This window comes from Anthonomus grandis, chromosome 6 (genome assembly GCF_022605725.1).
Source record: "Anthonomus grandis grandis chromosome 6, icAntGran1.3, whole genome shotgun sequence".
NCBI classification, from domain to species: domain Eukaryota; kingdom Metazoa; phylum Arthropoda; class Insecta; order Coleoptera; family Curculionidae; genus Anthonomus; species Anthonomus grandis.
Genome location: NC_065551.1, coordinates 8851708 through 8868304, shown reverse-complemented (window position 1 = coordinate 8868304; position 16597 = coordinate 8851708).

The window sequence follows — 16597 nt, the reverse complement described above, 5'->3', positions numbered from 1 at the left end:
CTTCTATTTATAAGCTCTTTAATACTTTCTTTGCATCAAAATAAAAACGGTGCAGAATATAAAATAGATATAAATTTTTAATTTTAGGAAAAAACTCTTCATTGCCTCAAGAGATTAAATTCGACAATCAATTAATATCTAACGAATTAACAATAGCTACAGAATTTAACAAATATTTCAAAAATAGTATTGAGGAAATTGTAACTACCATTCCAGGGAATTCTTTTTTTGCAGTTAGTAAGTTTACATTTTTCAAAGAAATATCTTTAATTGATTGAAAATTTTAAAGAATTTAAAAAATGTGGACGGTGGTGAGAATGGGATCTCAAACCGGGTGTTGTGCGATGTTTGTGATGTTGTTGAAAATGGTCTGTTGAATATTGTAAATGCATCACTTTTAAGTGGGATTTTTCCTGAGGCATGGGAGAAGTCGATTGTGATTCCTGTGCCAAAGGTTCACAATACTTTTTATCATAGTGAAATATATGAAAAGGTGTTAGAACTTGTTGTAAAAGAATAATTACTGAATGACTGCAATAATAACAATATTTTGGTTATAAATCAGTCTGGTTTCCGTGAAAGTAACTCTTGTGAATCTGTAATTATTAATATCTGTCATAATTTTCTAAAGGAAATTGACAAGGGTAATCATGTATTTGCAGTATTTTTAGATTTCCGAAGGGCATTTGAAACAGTTGATAGAAAGTTCTTATTGAAAAAACTTAAATTTCTTGGTATTGGGCAGACCGTACTAAATTGGTTTGAATCATATTTATCCAGTAGGCGACAAAAAGTAAAATTTAAAAAACTGTGTTTCAGAGTCATTAAATGTTGAGTTTGGAGTTCCGCAGGGTACTGTTTTGGGTCCTCTATTATTTCTACTTTACATAAATGATATAGTCAAATCTGTTAATCGTTGCAAAATCGAATTATTTGCTGATGATACAATGATTTATTTGGCAGGGAATGATATAAATCATATGCAAGAGAGTGTAAATAATGATCTAAAAGGCTTGTTTGAGTGGCTTTGTAATAATAATCTTAGTATTAATACATTGAAATCAAAATTTTGTTTGTTTGGAAAAAAAAATAAGTTGTCGAATATTGATTTGGAAAACTTGAATATTAGGATCAATGACACAAGAATAAGTCACGAAAACCAAATTAAATATTTAGGAGTTATATTCGATTCAAATCTAAGTTTTTACGCACATGCTGACTATATCACAAGAAAACTTGCAAAAAAACTTGGTTTTATTGCCAGAGTAGGATCTAAATTATCATTGGGTACAAAGTTGTTATTGTATAATAGCATTGCAGCCCCACATCTCGAATTTTGCGTAACACTTTTGTATAATCTACCAAATTCAAAATAGAAAAATTGCAACTCGTACAAAATAGAGCTATGAAAACCATTTTAAACTGTAATAGATACACATCTATCTCAACAATGCTTAACGTATGCAATATGTTATCTGTAAAACAAAAAATTATGTTCAATGTATATGGTTTATTATTTAAAATTAAAAATAACATGTTACCACAGTATTTTTGCAATAAGATTAAATTTTTCAGTGATGTACATAGCTATAACACAAGAAATTGTAATGATTTTATTTTAACCGATAGATGTGCATCTAGTCAAATGTTGAATTCTGTTTTATATAAGGGCTTGTATGAATATAATATATTGCCAATTACTATAAAAAATTGTGATGGTTTAACTGCATTTAAAAAAACTTCTGAAAGAGCATATTTAGGTTTAAATTATTATTTGTGTATTTTATTTATTATGTATAATTTTTTCTTATTCTATTTTTTTTTTAATTTTATCTGTTTAAACAATACGTTAGTAGGAGTGCATTTGTAGCCTTGTATGTGGCTTTTAACAACTTTTGGATGGGCCACTGTGGGGAAAGGCCTAGATCGGGGCCGAGACGGTGTTTGCGGACCGGAATAAAGCGGCATCCATGGATTACCGGGATGCTGTGGTTCCTGGAAAAACCGGGGCACCGCGGGTTCTCGCCTGGTTGACCCCCATTGAACCCATTTCAACTAGGTCACAACTTGACCCAGATATAGGTATCGTCATTGCCGCTATACGATTTTATATTTCTATAGTTTACAATAACTTGTTTTGTCAAATCATCGGTTTACGTATGTATTAATTCGATATTTGTTATTCCTGCTTACGAAAGTAGGTTATAATGTACTAGTTTAACAAAAATATTATAATTTCATTGAACTTTGTAAAAATGTATTGTATTTTATATGTAGCTTTTTTTATGGTAAATAAAGATTATTATTATTATTATTATTATTGTTATCAAATTTGTAATGAAAAGCATATTTTAAATCCATGTCAAGTCCTTTATGAGGTAAAAAAGTATTTCTATTTATAATATAATTTTAAAACCTTTTGTCACAATTTGTAATTCATTAAAAGTTATTCTCGTAAAAAATAACTTATCCTTTATATCTTTTAATGAGAGTTAAGCAAAGTTAGTATATTCTTTAGTTTGATAAAAAAATCCTATTTAGGGGAAGGATATTCTGCTGAAAAATGTACTCCCACCTTTATTCTATTTAATATTTATTGCAAGCTAATTATAAAATTTGCAATTTTAGCAACTTAATACAGCAAAACTTATGTATATTAAAAAAATCAATTAAGTCAAACAAAAATAGATATACTTATATAAGAAAAAAATTTATCGACAGATTCCACCTTTGCTTCTTCTGCTTCTCGCCGTACGCAGGCAGTACCCCAACAACCCCTTTATGAGGTAATTTCTTAATTCTGTCTCGGATTACTAAGACTATCAAATTTTCTTAAATTATTAATGTTATTAACCTTAATAATTTTAATTATGCTAATGTAATTTTAAATTTCTTACTTCTATTAAAGCTTCAATTTTTTTTTTTAATTATTAAGTTAAATCTGAATTGCATAATTCGCTTATAATAATTATGAATGAAAATAAACTACTGTTAATTTGTGGGCCAAAAATTATAGAAATTTTTGCCTTTAAAATTTATTTTGTAAATATCCTTATTTGTTTCAAATTATTCATAACCTATGTTTTAGGTTATTAAAAGAGTAAAAAGATATATTGTATTATTTATTTTTACATATTTATTCTTAATTGCAAAATTTCTATAGGACACTTTCTCATATTGTACTCTTGAAAAAGTGTAAGCAGTATATGAGTAGAAGAAAAAAAAATTGGTTCAATAAGATCTATTCTACTTCTAACTTCATGATTTCTAAGTTATTCCAGATACAAGACTTTTGCTTAAGATGCAGTGCATATATCGCCTATTTGGATCAGAGCATCTCGTAGATTCAAAAGGGCAAGCCTGGCAATTTGTCTGGATTTGCCTTTAAATTTTTGTCGAATTTAAATAATCGTAGTGTTTTTCTGCTCGTTTCCTTCTGATGGATCGCAATGAATACGCAACGTGATACAATTTTCAAACGCTACGTTCTAAACAGATTGAAGTAGGATAAGGTGGAAGGTGAATTTATGTAAATAATATAAATAATTTATATATAAAAATAAAATTTTTTCTTAGAGTATATATGGGGTGCCTTCAATTAAGTCTACACTATTGGTATCTTTCTTAATATTTAAAACACAGAGTTGATTAAATTAGCAAACTGGATAATGTTTTTTTCTGTTGATTAAAATGGTGAAAACATAAAAAAATTAAACGTGGCGTTTTCAAGACAATGTACTTTTGTTCAAAGGAATTTCCTATATGTTTTTCGTAAGTCAAAAGATAATAATGTTCCTAATAAAAAAAATATTTACACTAATAGTTGAAACCTTAAAATAATAAAGTTAGTGACAACAAGTGATATTAGTAATTTTATCAAATTAAGACAAGTTGTCTTTGAAATAAAAAATTCAACTTATTTTACCATACTTAATTTACAATAAATGGCCAAAAATATTGCTATCTTGTTTAATACATTTCTAAGCATACTGAAGCACATAGCTTTAAAGATTTATCTTTCATCTATTCATCATCGTTTATCGTTAATCAATCTCAGTAAGGTTATTGCATCATTTAGCTTATGGAGATGTGTTCCATCCTATTGGAAATAGATTTGTTTTCACCTCTTCAAGTTAACATTATCCAAATAATCTTTCAACGCTCCAGAGATGAGGTCAACATATCTTCTTCCGATCAAAGTGCCATCAGAAAATACACGGTCCTATTATTTGACTTTCCATTACGTCATAGAAGATTTTCTTGTCACCCATAGTGTACATTTTTACAGTTAAACATAACTATGAAAAGTTAGGTTTGTCGGTTCAAACTATACACTTTAAGTTATTTGCTTTGAATGCTAACCGGTTGCAAAAAGCAAGTCTTCTTTCGTTATTGCCAGGCAACAATGTTTGTACTGGTCGATACTTATATGGCACAAATTTATGTTTCTTAAGGATCCGCCATATTGGTACAAAGCGCACCTTGCTAAATCTCTAGTTGAGTTTGCTATATGATCTTTGTAATATGAAAAAATATAAATTTGAATATCGCTTACTATAAATTGGTTCCTTATTCTGGTTACTTTAAAGTCGTTTTCATTTTTTCTAAATTCTTTGTAGAAAATAAAAAAGTTTGCTTGGTTTGGCAAGTTACGAGTCTAAAATTTTGGGATTTATAATTAAATAATTACTAAACTTAAACTTTCTTAATTAGATAATATCATCAAGAGATATTTAATTTTAGTAATATTCTGCTACTTGAAAATCTTGAACGACTAAAAGACAAGCAGTAATGCTATCAGAGTTGCAGTATACATAAATATAGTTATTTGAAATTTATTGCCTATTTTCTAAAACTATATCTTACTTCTCTTAAAACTGCAATACTATGTATTAAATGTTCGTAACATGTTTATTTAGATACAACATATAGAGCTAAATAGCTACTTTTTCAACAAAACAGAATATTTCAAATAATTGATCTGTCATAACTTACAACAATAGCACATCACACTTTTCCGTCATTTATTTAATATATTTAATATACATTTTCTATATTTTTTCAAATCAATTTCATAGCTATCCAGTTAATATTGCTTTGCCTTCCCTGGACCTGAGCCCTTTTCCTTGATGTAAATATAAGCAAAGAGCATCAAGAAGTCACCGTCTAGATCGCTCGGCTTTTCTTCGTGCTGCGTCAGCTGAAATAAATCGAATAAAGAAATAAGTGAGAACTCATTTGAATTCATACGGATCAACCCGTTTTCGAAAAACGATATTTGAAATTTGCCAGACTGGAAATATTGCAGTGATTTCAGTGGGCAATGATATATAGACGTTCTTAAAGTTTTTACGAGGATATTAATAACTAGAAAATATTATTGCAGTCAGTAATAACGTAAAAGCAATATTACAGCTTAGTCACTTTATGAAATATTGTAAGGTCAGTAATTTAAAAGGTAAAAATATTTCCTTGAAAATCTGGCCCCTGTTAATTATCTCTTCTTATAAACTAGTTATTTTACATTGTCGGATTTAATTAGTAATTTTATAGATGGCTTATATTGATCTGAATTTACTGCGGTGATCTTAAGGAGCTTAGATATCACGAGATTTTTTCTTAAAAAGTTGAATAAGATAAATGGTACATTCTATTCTATGTCACATATTGGATTTGTTTGTTTTTGGAAATGCTCTGTAATAAATCTATTCCAGTTTGCGCGATTGGCGATACTAAAAACAATAATTGCCTTTATTCATTAATTTAGGTAGTCAACATTTTTTCCTGGCTTACTTATAAAACTGCTTATATTTCTAAAATAAATAGCTTATATTGCTAAACATTTCTTATAAAACTGCAATGAATAAAAAAAAAATGACATCAAGAAGTTGATATATGTACTTCTTTCATATAGACTTAAAGTTGAAAAGCCTTGATTATACAAAAGATTGTGCAGTTTTCTTTTTGGTTATTTTCAATTTCGTGTTTGTGACCCAATATCTTCAATATTGCGGAGGGTTGTTGGGTGGGGTCAGAAATAAAACAGAAACCTGTCTACCTAAATGTCGACGTTTCGACTTATATCCTGAGGATGACTTAATATAAGTCGAAACGTCGACATTTAGGTAAACAGGTTTCTGTTTTATTTCTGACCCCACCCAACAGTTTTCTTTTTATTCTCTATTTGCCAGTAAATCCGCTTACCCGTAGGTTATACAGTGTGTTCCTTAGAGAGGTGCAAATATTTAAGGGGGTGATTCCTGGAACCTGTTAAGAAAAAAAGTTTCTATGAACATATGTCCTAAACGTCTTAACTTGAGATACAGGGTGTTAAGGTTTTCAAAAAAATCAGCTCTTTAATAATAAATTAAGCAATATTGTAGACATTTTTATGAAATTTGATACATGTATTCTATGCATTAAGACACATTTTTTGATGTGCAAAAAAAATTTCTCTGCCTGTGGCGTCCCTACAGATCTTCTATTGAACATTTTTAGTAAGAAAATACTACGCCACTGCTTTTTCCTAAAATAAAAGTTATTTTTAAAATCCTCCATCACTTTTTAGCATTTGATTTCTTGGTTTTTCTTCCGACGAATGGTTTTCGCTTAAAAAATAAAAACAATTTTACTTCCCTAAAAATTTAATGCGGTGTGAAAATATTTGTTTATCCATTGGAAGCAAATTAAGGCATCACATTTATTACAAGAAGTATGAAAAGTAAAAAAATTTAAATAATTTAAGAAATACTCTTGTTTTTAATCCGTTTAAAAAGTAAATGGGAGTAAAAAAGTTCCGTAAGACGTCTTTACTTAACGCAAATAAACTCGCGGTGACTCCGCGACATGCGATATGCATGTTAAAAAAACGCAAATAAAGACACGTTACGGCATTATTCCCATTTACTTTTTAAACGCGTTAAAAACAAGAGTATTTCTTAAATTATTTAAATTTTTTAACTTTTCATACTTCTTGTAATAAATGTGATCCCTTAATATGCTTGCAATGGACAAACAAACATTTTCACACCGCATCAGATTTTTAGGGAAGTTTAATTGTTTTTATTTTTTTAAGCGGAAACCATGCCTAGGTCAAAAAAAAACAGGAGATCAAATTTGCTAAAAGGTAATTGAGGATTTTAAAAATAATTTTTATTTTAAGACAAAGCAGTGGCTTAGTATTTTTTCACTAAAAATATTTAATAGAAGACCTGCAAAGATGCGCTTGGCAGAAAAAAAAATACTTTTTTTACACATCCAAAAAGCGTCTTGATGCATAGAATACATATACCAAATTTCATAAAAATGTCTACAATATTGTTGGGGTTATTATTAAAAAACTGTTTTTTTTTAACTTAACACCCTGTATCTCAAAAGTTAAGACATATGTACGTAAGAACTTTTTTTCTAAAAATGAGTCCATAAATTACTCCCTTAAATATTAGCAGGTCTTTAAGGAACACCCTGTATGTATTGCTATAAACAGAGCGTCATCAGACATAAACTATGTATGCCAACAACAAGACACATCTTGATAAGTGTTTCATTTATATTCCAATTAAGCCAAAGGTCTTTTTGAGAATCATGGACGACTTTCAACTTAGTTATACAACATGAATCAGGAGGAACGTAACAAACTCTAGGTAGGTAGGGTACACGTAAAAACATTAAAAAAATGTTCTTATACGATTCTCATTTGTTTTTAAAATATAGCATAGCTACAAACAAACAAAATTTCCTACATTAACATGATTTTAAATATAGTCCTATTTTGAAAAATGTTCCAAAATACTCCCTTTAACCTCTTAAACACATTCTATTTCGCCTGAGAAGGGCCCTTGTTATTTTAGGTATTCATGTATTTCTTTGACAAATACTACCGTATTTCTAATACGTCAAATTAGAGCCTGCCGAGTGTCTACTTTCACTTTCTACAACTAATTTTTAAACCAGCCCCATAAAAAAATAGTCCAGTGGTGTGAAGTCTAAAGATCTTGAAGGCCAACTTATAGAACAACCGCGAGCAACCTATAGTCCTGGAAATTCTTCGTCCAAATAATTTGCGGGAGCATCGTGCCAATAATACATTTGCATTCTAATGCTTAGAAGAACTTTCTCTAATAATGCTTTTAACTTATTTCGCAAAAAAAATAAGTAGTTCTCTCCTTTGAAACGATTTTCAAAAATGAATGAGCCAATTAAATAACTATCATTCCAACATATCAAAATTATAAATTGTTTTTTTTGGTGACTCAAAAATCTTTTATGCTTATTGCTAAGTGAGTTGGATCAGATCAAACACCTCTCATTTGGTGGAATGAACTGACAAAGGACCTTTGATATAATAGGCTTTATGGAAGACGTAAGAAGAAAGAAAAAGAAAATGTGCTATATTACGTAAGAATAATCTTGTGTACAAGCATCCTACAAGCTAAAAAAACAAAACAAAAATACAATTTCAAAAATTGACAAAATAATGAACAAAATTAAACACAAGAAGACAAAACTTTTTAAATATACTTGAATTAAAGATAACTAAATAAAACAATCAATTACTAAATAAAGGTAAACTTGTTGACAAAACTAGAGAAGAAAAAAGGAAAAAAAACTTTCCAACATGTCCAAGGTTAAAACCTATCATTAAAAAAGTCATCCAGGTTATAATATGCCTTAGCCAATAAAAGCGCTTTTAATTCTCTTTTAAATTTCTTAACATCCGATGTATGTCTAACACATAGAGGAACCTGATTGTACATTTTTTTACTTATGTAAATTAATGAGTTTTTGGTAAGGGAAGACGTAGGAATAGGTAGGGGAACAGCATTTACACGACGAGTCAAATGGCCAGTGTCAGAGGGTAGTTTGGGAATTTTGTGAATAAGAACAGCTATTTCTAAGATAAAGAGCAAAAAAAGAGTTAGGATTTTTTCAGAAATGAAGAGGGGTTTGCAAGAATCTCTTAACTTAGCAGAACACAGGTATCTAACTGCTTTTTTTGAATAGTAAAGACAATGTTAAGTAGCCCCTTATTGGTTAAACCCCAAAAAGGCAAGCCATACCGAATATGAGATTCAATAAGTGAAAAGTACACTGAACGTGCAACCACCCCTCCCAGCTCTTGTTTTGCCATTCTTACTGCGAAACATCCAGAAGATAATTTCCCAGCTAAATGTAAAATATGATCTTCAAACCGAAGGCGACCATCAATGGTAATTCCTAGGAACTTGCAGCACTCTTTATTCTGCAAGAGGGAATTTTCGTCAAACATCAGACCCTGAACATCGCACTTAAACCCCATAATAGACGTCTTTCTTACATTAAACACGAGCCTGTTGGAAGCACACCACCCTGATAAAATCTGAAGGTCTTCAAGGATACAAGTCTTAATATAATCAGAATTTTTATGGCTCCATAGTATGGTGGTATCATCAGCAAACTGAACCACCTTGCCCTGCAGTTTCAATGAACTCAAGTCATCCACATACAATAAAAATAACAGTGGTCCCAACACTGAACCCTGGGGAACGCCGCATTTTAGGGATCTAGAGGCAGACAAACGCCCAGACACTGTAACCTTCTGACTACGATTTGATAGATAGGACTCAAGCCATCGCAACGCTACGCCCCTAAAACCATATTTATCGAGCTTAGATAACAGTATTCCATAATCCACACAGTAAAATGCTTTAGATAGATCACAAAACACTGCCGCCGATGACTCTCCAGAATTCAAGAACACATAGACGCTCTCCAAAAAGCTAAAAACAGCATCATGAGTTCCTTTACCGGTTTGAAATCCAAACTGATTTGCAGACAAAATGCCATTATGATGTAAAAAGGACAAAATTCTGCTTTTTGCAAGTTTTTCAACTATCTTAGAGAGGGTAGACAAAATAGAAATGGGACGGAAATTACAAGGCTGATCCAAATCTCCACCCTTATGAAGAGGGATAACCACTGCCTCTTTTAAACATGAAGGAAACATGCCAATATGAAAGGAATTGTTTATGGCAGAAACCAAAGCATTTAAGGCTGAATCAGGCAAAAAGAGTAACAACCTCGAAGATATATCATCAGCTCCAGATAATTTATGTTTTTTTAAGCGTTTGATTTCATTTTTTACTTCGGTAAGATCGACAGGATGAAAGAAAAATGAATGCTCAACCGACACTTGTTGAAGATAGTGTAAGGGATCAATGTTACTACGAATGCCCTTGAGCAAGATATTAGGTATATCACAATAATAGTCGTTTAAAATGTCAGGTCTTAACTCCGGTTCAGATACTTTTCTATGGCATTGTCTAAAATCATTAATAATCGACCAACACTCTCTTTGCCTATTTGATGACATATTTAAGCGATCCCTATAATAATTAGATTTTGCTGCTTTAATTGTCTTTCTGTACAGACTACGGTATTTCTGATGATATACAAGGATATTTTCATTTGTGGTATATTTGCACAATTTAGTCAAAAAACGGAGGTTTTTATCTGAAATTCTAAGGCCTCTTGTAACCCATAGTTTTCGTTTCTTAGTTTTAAGCCTCATTTTAGGAAAGCACTGATTGATCTTATCACACAGAACTTGAAAAAATAAAGTTAGTGGGTCAGAAGCCGTTTCAAGTGCATTCCCATTTACCGAAGCTGTAGCAGCAGAAAAAGCATTGAAATTTCTCCTGCTGAAAATTCTTCCCATATAATGAGATGAAGATAATACAGTATTATATGGTATTTTAGCAAGAATAGCTTCATGGTCGGAAATACCAGATGGCAGTACTGTGCATCAAACGTCATCAAAATTTGTACAGAAATAGTCAATTGTAGTTGCAGATGAAGAAGTTATTCGTGTGGCAGAAAGAACGTGCATTTTCAAGTCGTAAGAATTTAAAATACTTAAAAGAGAAGTACGTGGCAAGGTTTCATCAGTGTAGTTGATATTAAAGTCACCAGCCAATATAACCTTAGAGTGTAGGGACAACTGGGATAAAAGAGAATCAAGTCTGTCCAGATAGCAATATCTATAAGCAAGCGGCCTATAAACACAAATAATATATAAATTAAAACGCTTACAAAAATAAAGAGAGAATTCAAAAACATTCTCTAACAGAAAATTATCATACTTATCAATATTACAAAAAATCGTTTCAATTGTTTGCCTAGCCAAGATATAATAATATCATAATCAGATATTAGAAAACATTCACTAGGCCTCAGTGCTCAATCAGAAGTACAATATCAGGAGAATTACATGTGTCCAGCAAAAGATGAAGCTTATCCATCTTGTTTCTTAGGGATTGTATATTAAGAATAAAGATACTTAAGCCTTTCGAAGAGCTAATTTCAATCTTACTAGTAGAATATGAACATGAATATGAATCAGTAATCAGTTCAGGCACATTAATTTGATGATTCAAAGACAATTTATTCGATGAAATATTAATTTTAAAATATTTGAAAATATGTGCATGTAATAATGATGCCAAGTCTGAACCAAAGTTACTGGCGTGATTAGACTCTAAAATCCCATACAGATTAATATTATTTGCATGAAAAGTACGATAAAGGGCCTTATTACTATTATAGATAACATTATGGTTTAAATAAGTATAAGGGCGTCTCATCACTAAAGTGTTTGTATCAACATGATTTTGAATTAAATTTTTTAAAACATCAGATGAAGAACAAATTCCATTTAACATTACTATTAAAAAAATCTTCTTTCGTAAAGTCCTTAACTAAATTTGATGCTGTCCTAATCACTTCACTGCTTGAACTGCCCGGCTTCAGGAAACACTGGACCTTGTAGTAAGCTTCAAACTTTAAACGTAAATGTTTTAGGAACACTGCTACAATTTCCACTAACAAAGAGAAGCCGAGGTCGACTATCGTCAGGTGTATTTGGCCTAGTTGGTAGCTCTGTTGGAGAATTAATAACAACAGATTTAGATATCTGTAACTATTTTTTCAATGCACACATGTCGGAATAACAGGTATCTTTTTCAACTTCCAACACCTTTACGGAGTCTAACATCTTCTTATTTAAGTTAGTTAAGTCGTTTACGTCTTTTTGTAGCAAGTTTATTTCAGTCTTATAGGTTGAAGACTCATTTTCTAATGTTTTTATCGTTACAATTAAATTTTTATTTAGGATATTTAGCTCGCTAATTTGTGAATTGAACTTAAGACTTGCCCTTTCACTCACTTTCAGTAATGCCAACAATTCACCTTCTTTAATTTTTAAGTTTTCCAATTCAACTTTAAGTTCTTCATTCCGTCTATGCAGTTTTTCCAGGGATGAGGAAAACTTCTTTTTGGCCTCCTACACTTCATCTTCAAAAACCATGCTGTTTCTTTTCATTCTCTCTATATGTCTATCCTTTTCTTTCAATTCCGTCAACAAATCATAAATCTTTTGCTCATTAATTTTTCCTTCCTGATCTCTTTCATTAAAATCATCTTGACATCTTTGTAAGCATAAAATCCTGTAGCCTCCCAGTTTTATGGCATCAGAATTTCTTTCCAGACAACTTGGGTGGAACATTGAAATACAAGAGATGCAGCAATAATTTGAAAAATCCCTTCTTTGACAACATTTGAAACTGCGGTTCATTTTAGATTATAAGGAAATATTATTAAATTGAAATAAAAATTAATGGTAAAAACAGGAACTGCAAGTAAACAGTAACTTGAACTTAAACCCAACGCAGGAAACAAATGTACAACAAAACACACACTTGCACGTCCTACGGTTAATGTTCAATTATTTCAAGTTAAGGTAGCCAGATAATTTTAAATTTAGTCAAAACAGGAACTGTTTATAAAACAAAAACATTTACTGATGCAGGAACTTAATTAGTTTTTTAGGAAACACTTGTACCGCGAAAATATAGCACGTTAATGTAAACACGCAACACTAGATCAAAACAATTTAAATTAAATCAAAACGAATCAAAACAAAACAAAACTGAGCACCGGCGCCTCCTACGAGTATAGACGTCTACTCTGTACGACTGCTAAACCGATACTAAATCTAACTAAGAGATTATGGAATGGAAGCATACACATTACACAACCTTTAAAACTTATGCAAGAATTAACAGTCAACTTGCAAAGTACAAAAACCATAAGATATTTCTGCTTCAGTGTAAAAGACATAAGGTAATACCTAACTTTATATCAAGATCAATTGTTTACAATATATATTAAGTAAAGGTACTCCATTTAAAGATAGGCGTTATAATTTATTCAAAAAATTTTAATATAGATTAGTTCATTTAGAAATTGATTATGTGCATTCGAAAAATAATAATCTGGAAAATATCCTTAAAAAGTATTTAGAAACTTTGAAAACTTTGCCACAAGAATTAACAAATTTGTTTTTACAATTACAAGAAATGAGCCAAACCAATTGAGAAGCAATTCTTTGTGAGCTAGCTGTCGCATTATTTTTTACCAAACTCAGAATATTTTCTACTTCTTCTAAAACTTATCGAAGAGTTCTGGACTCGCAAAATTTCTTCAAAACTGATAAATACGTTTTTGTCCGAATTTCTCCAGTGTAGAAATCGTATTCTTAGTATAACAGTATTCTTGAGCAGAAGCTGTAGACATGTCAAAAACCGTTAACAAAAACCATATTTGCAAAACTCGAAAATAAAGGCGGCAAATACAAAACGGACCAAACAATCGTTACCTACAGCATTAGTGATAAGAAGCGGTAAACTATTTAAAATATTTTATTTACTCTATAATTTAAAAACAAATGAGAATCGGATAAGAACATATGATTTTTTAACATTATTTTCACGTGTACAATACTCACCCTCTATAGTAAGGCGCTTTATTGAAATTTCAGGATGCTGTTAAAAAGTAAAAATGAAGACTTTAAAGAAATAAAAAGGATTATCAAATTAAGTAGTGAAATTGCAAGCAGTCATATTTGGCTCAAATCAGAAATTTAATCTCTGTGAAAATTGTGATATGCTCTATATATTTATTTTTGTATGGCTGGTTTTTACAAAAAAAATATTGATGACAATCACGTGTCAAATAAAATTTATTATTATAATACAAGACATGTCACAGAATTAACTGAATTAAGACTTGACAGCGATTTATTAGTAAAAAATTCTATCTTCATATTTAAAAAGTTCCTGAATTATTTGAATATCGAAGATCTATGATAAGGATGGTAAAATCTAAATTCAACGCAAAAATTAAGTGTAATTATAAAAAATAAATAGTTATAATAAAGTACAAATATTTTAGAAAAAATCACACGAAATATATAAAAAAAGAACAGTTATTTCGCTTTTTTTCCAAGCAAAATGAAGGGTAAATTAATCGAGTACTGGTATTGATTTGATTTTTTTTAACAGAATTAATCAAGCAGTTATAACTTAGAACCAAAACGCTAAGTTCTTTATTTAGACTTTTCTTTTTCCAATATTTTAATGATCACTTAATTTAAGATGGTAGTAAAATTAATGATTAAGTTTTATTTATTGTTTTAAAATAAAAATACCTTTTATTATGATTTATGTTTAATCTTCTCAAGATATTTTAACAGTGAATCCAATACGCAAAATCTATTATTTTAATAATAAAAGTATTTTTGCTAGAAGCCATATCGCAACATGCCTTCTGGTTGATCGTTCTGATGTTTAAAGAGCAAAATTTTTTAGATCCTATAAATAACAAAGCTGGAAGCCAATTTTATTACTAATTATTACATATGACACACGTTTTAAAATTTGTAGGCAGAAAATGACATATCAAAAGTTACACACAATTACAGAATCAATGCAAGGGGCATGTCACGATTGTATACAAATTGTGCAATTTTTCTCAGGGTTGTTAACCATACAATTTTCTCGGTGGACTCCTTCAAAGTAATATTTTCTCTTAACTAGCCTTTTTAAAGTCCAAGCACGTCTGAATCAAAGTGTGCGAGGGTGGCGCCATAGTGCGTGGCCAACTGAGACATTTGTCGTTTTATTTTATAGCTTGGTTTACCCCAAAATATCTTTCAGATATCCAGGGAAAAGTATGTGTAATGATTTTTGAGACTTTTGCCTTCTTGCAGAAGAAAGGGCATCTTTTTGATAATAAAAAGAGATGGAACATCCTTTTGCCTACAAGAAGTACCAATCTAATGATGTTAACTCGGAAAATCGATAAATATGAATTAATGAAATGTATAATATAAATTTATATTATATAATAGTAAACTGTCTAATTGTATGAACCAATAGAAACTAAAATATATTATTAAAATAGACAAGACAAAAATGACTTCGATAGAAATCCAATTAGTTTGTTATCGTGCGGTAAAAAAAATGAGCGTAAAGTTATAGATAATCAAATATTATAATGGACAAACTCGCTTCTTGCATGTTTTAGAGCCATTGTAAAAGTACGATTCAAAAATTGCCCTTGCAAAATATTACTTAGATAAAACGAAATATGAAAAGTTATATTATAGATATTTGATTATTGACTTTGATACATAGTGGCACAAAAACAAAAACACATATAAAAAATGTTTAAGTTTACATGGCTATATATACAGGATTGTCTTACGTATATGTTTTAACATACAAAAATATGTAACTTTTCAAAATAATTACATATTTGTTTGTATAAGTACTATTAAATTTACTGAGCAAAAAATGTTTTTTCCTAAATCTTTAAACTGAAATTAATGAAAAAGATTGAATATTTGTTTTATATCTTGTACACAAAATCAATTTTGACCCTATTTACAAAGGCAGACTTTAATGATTACCAATACCCCCTGCTTCTTCTGGACCCACTGTATATAACATGTCATAGAATGCATAATTTAAAGTGATCCACCAAAGTAATTATAAAGAATGATTGATTAAGTTTTTGAAGCACTGTTCACAATTTTGATTTTAATGTCGATAATGGAGGCGTGGGGTTGATAAATGTGTTTTAAAGTGTCGTTTGGCACATATCAAACTGGCTCCTAAAAGCTGATTCATTTTAAAACTGGTGTTAAAATAATTAAAATGTTTGCGTATTACAGTTTATTTATAATGATAATTATAATAAGACTTGACAGTTTGTCAAAATATAAATCTGAAAACTGTTCAACTAACCTTAACTTAAACCTAATACTTATGACTATAAAAATAAATATTAGCAAATCTTTTAATTTAATTAATTTTTATTAAGTATGTCTTAAAAAGAGGCATAAAAAATACTATAAATAAATAAAGTTACCATTTATAAATATTTTTAAATATCAATACACCTTGCCCTTAACTTGTTATTTACATATTTTTTTATTTACTGAAGATAACGCACAAATGAAGAAAAATCATTTAGACATTTCAGAATAAGATAAAAAAAGAATCGTTCAAACAGTACAATACGCTTATATTGTTAGGTTACACTTAAACCTTATGTTTATATAATATATTTATATTAATTCAAAATCGAAGTTTATTATATAGGTATTGCAATATGTTAACACATTAAGATATTAATATATAAACTATATAAAAATATATTCTCGTACTCATAAACTGAGTGATATGTTCATATTTGCGAATACCATATATCAAGCAAA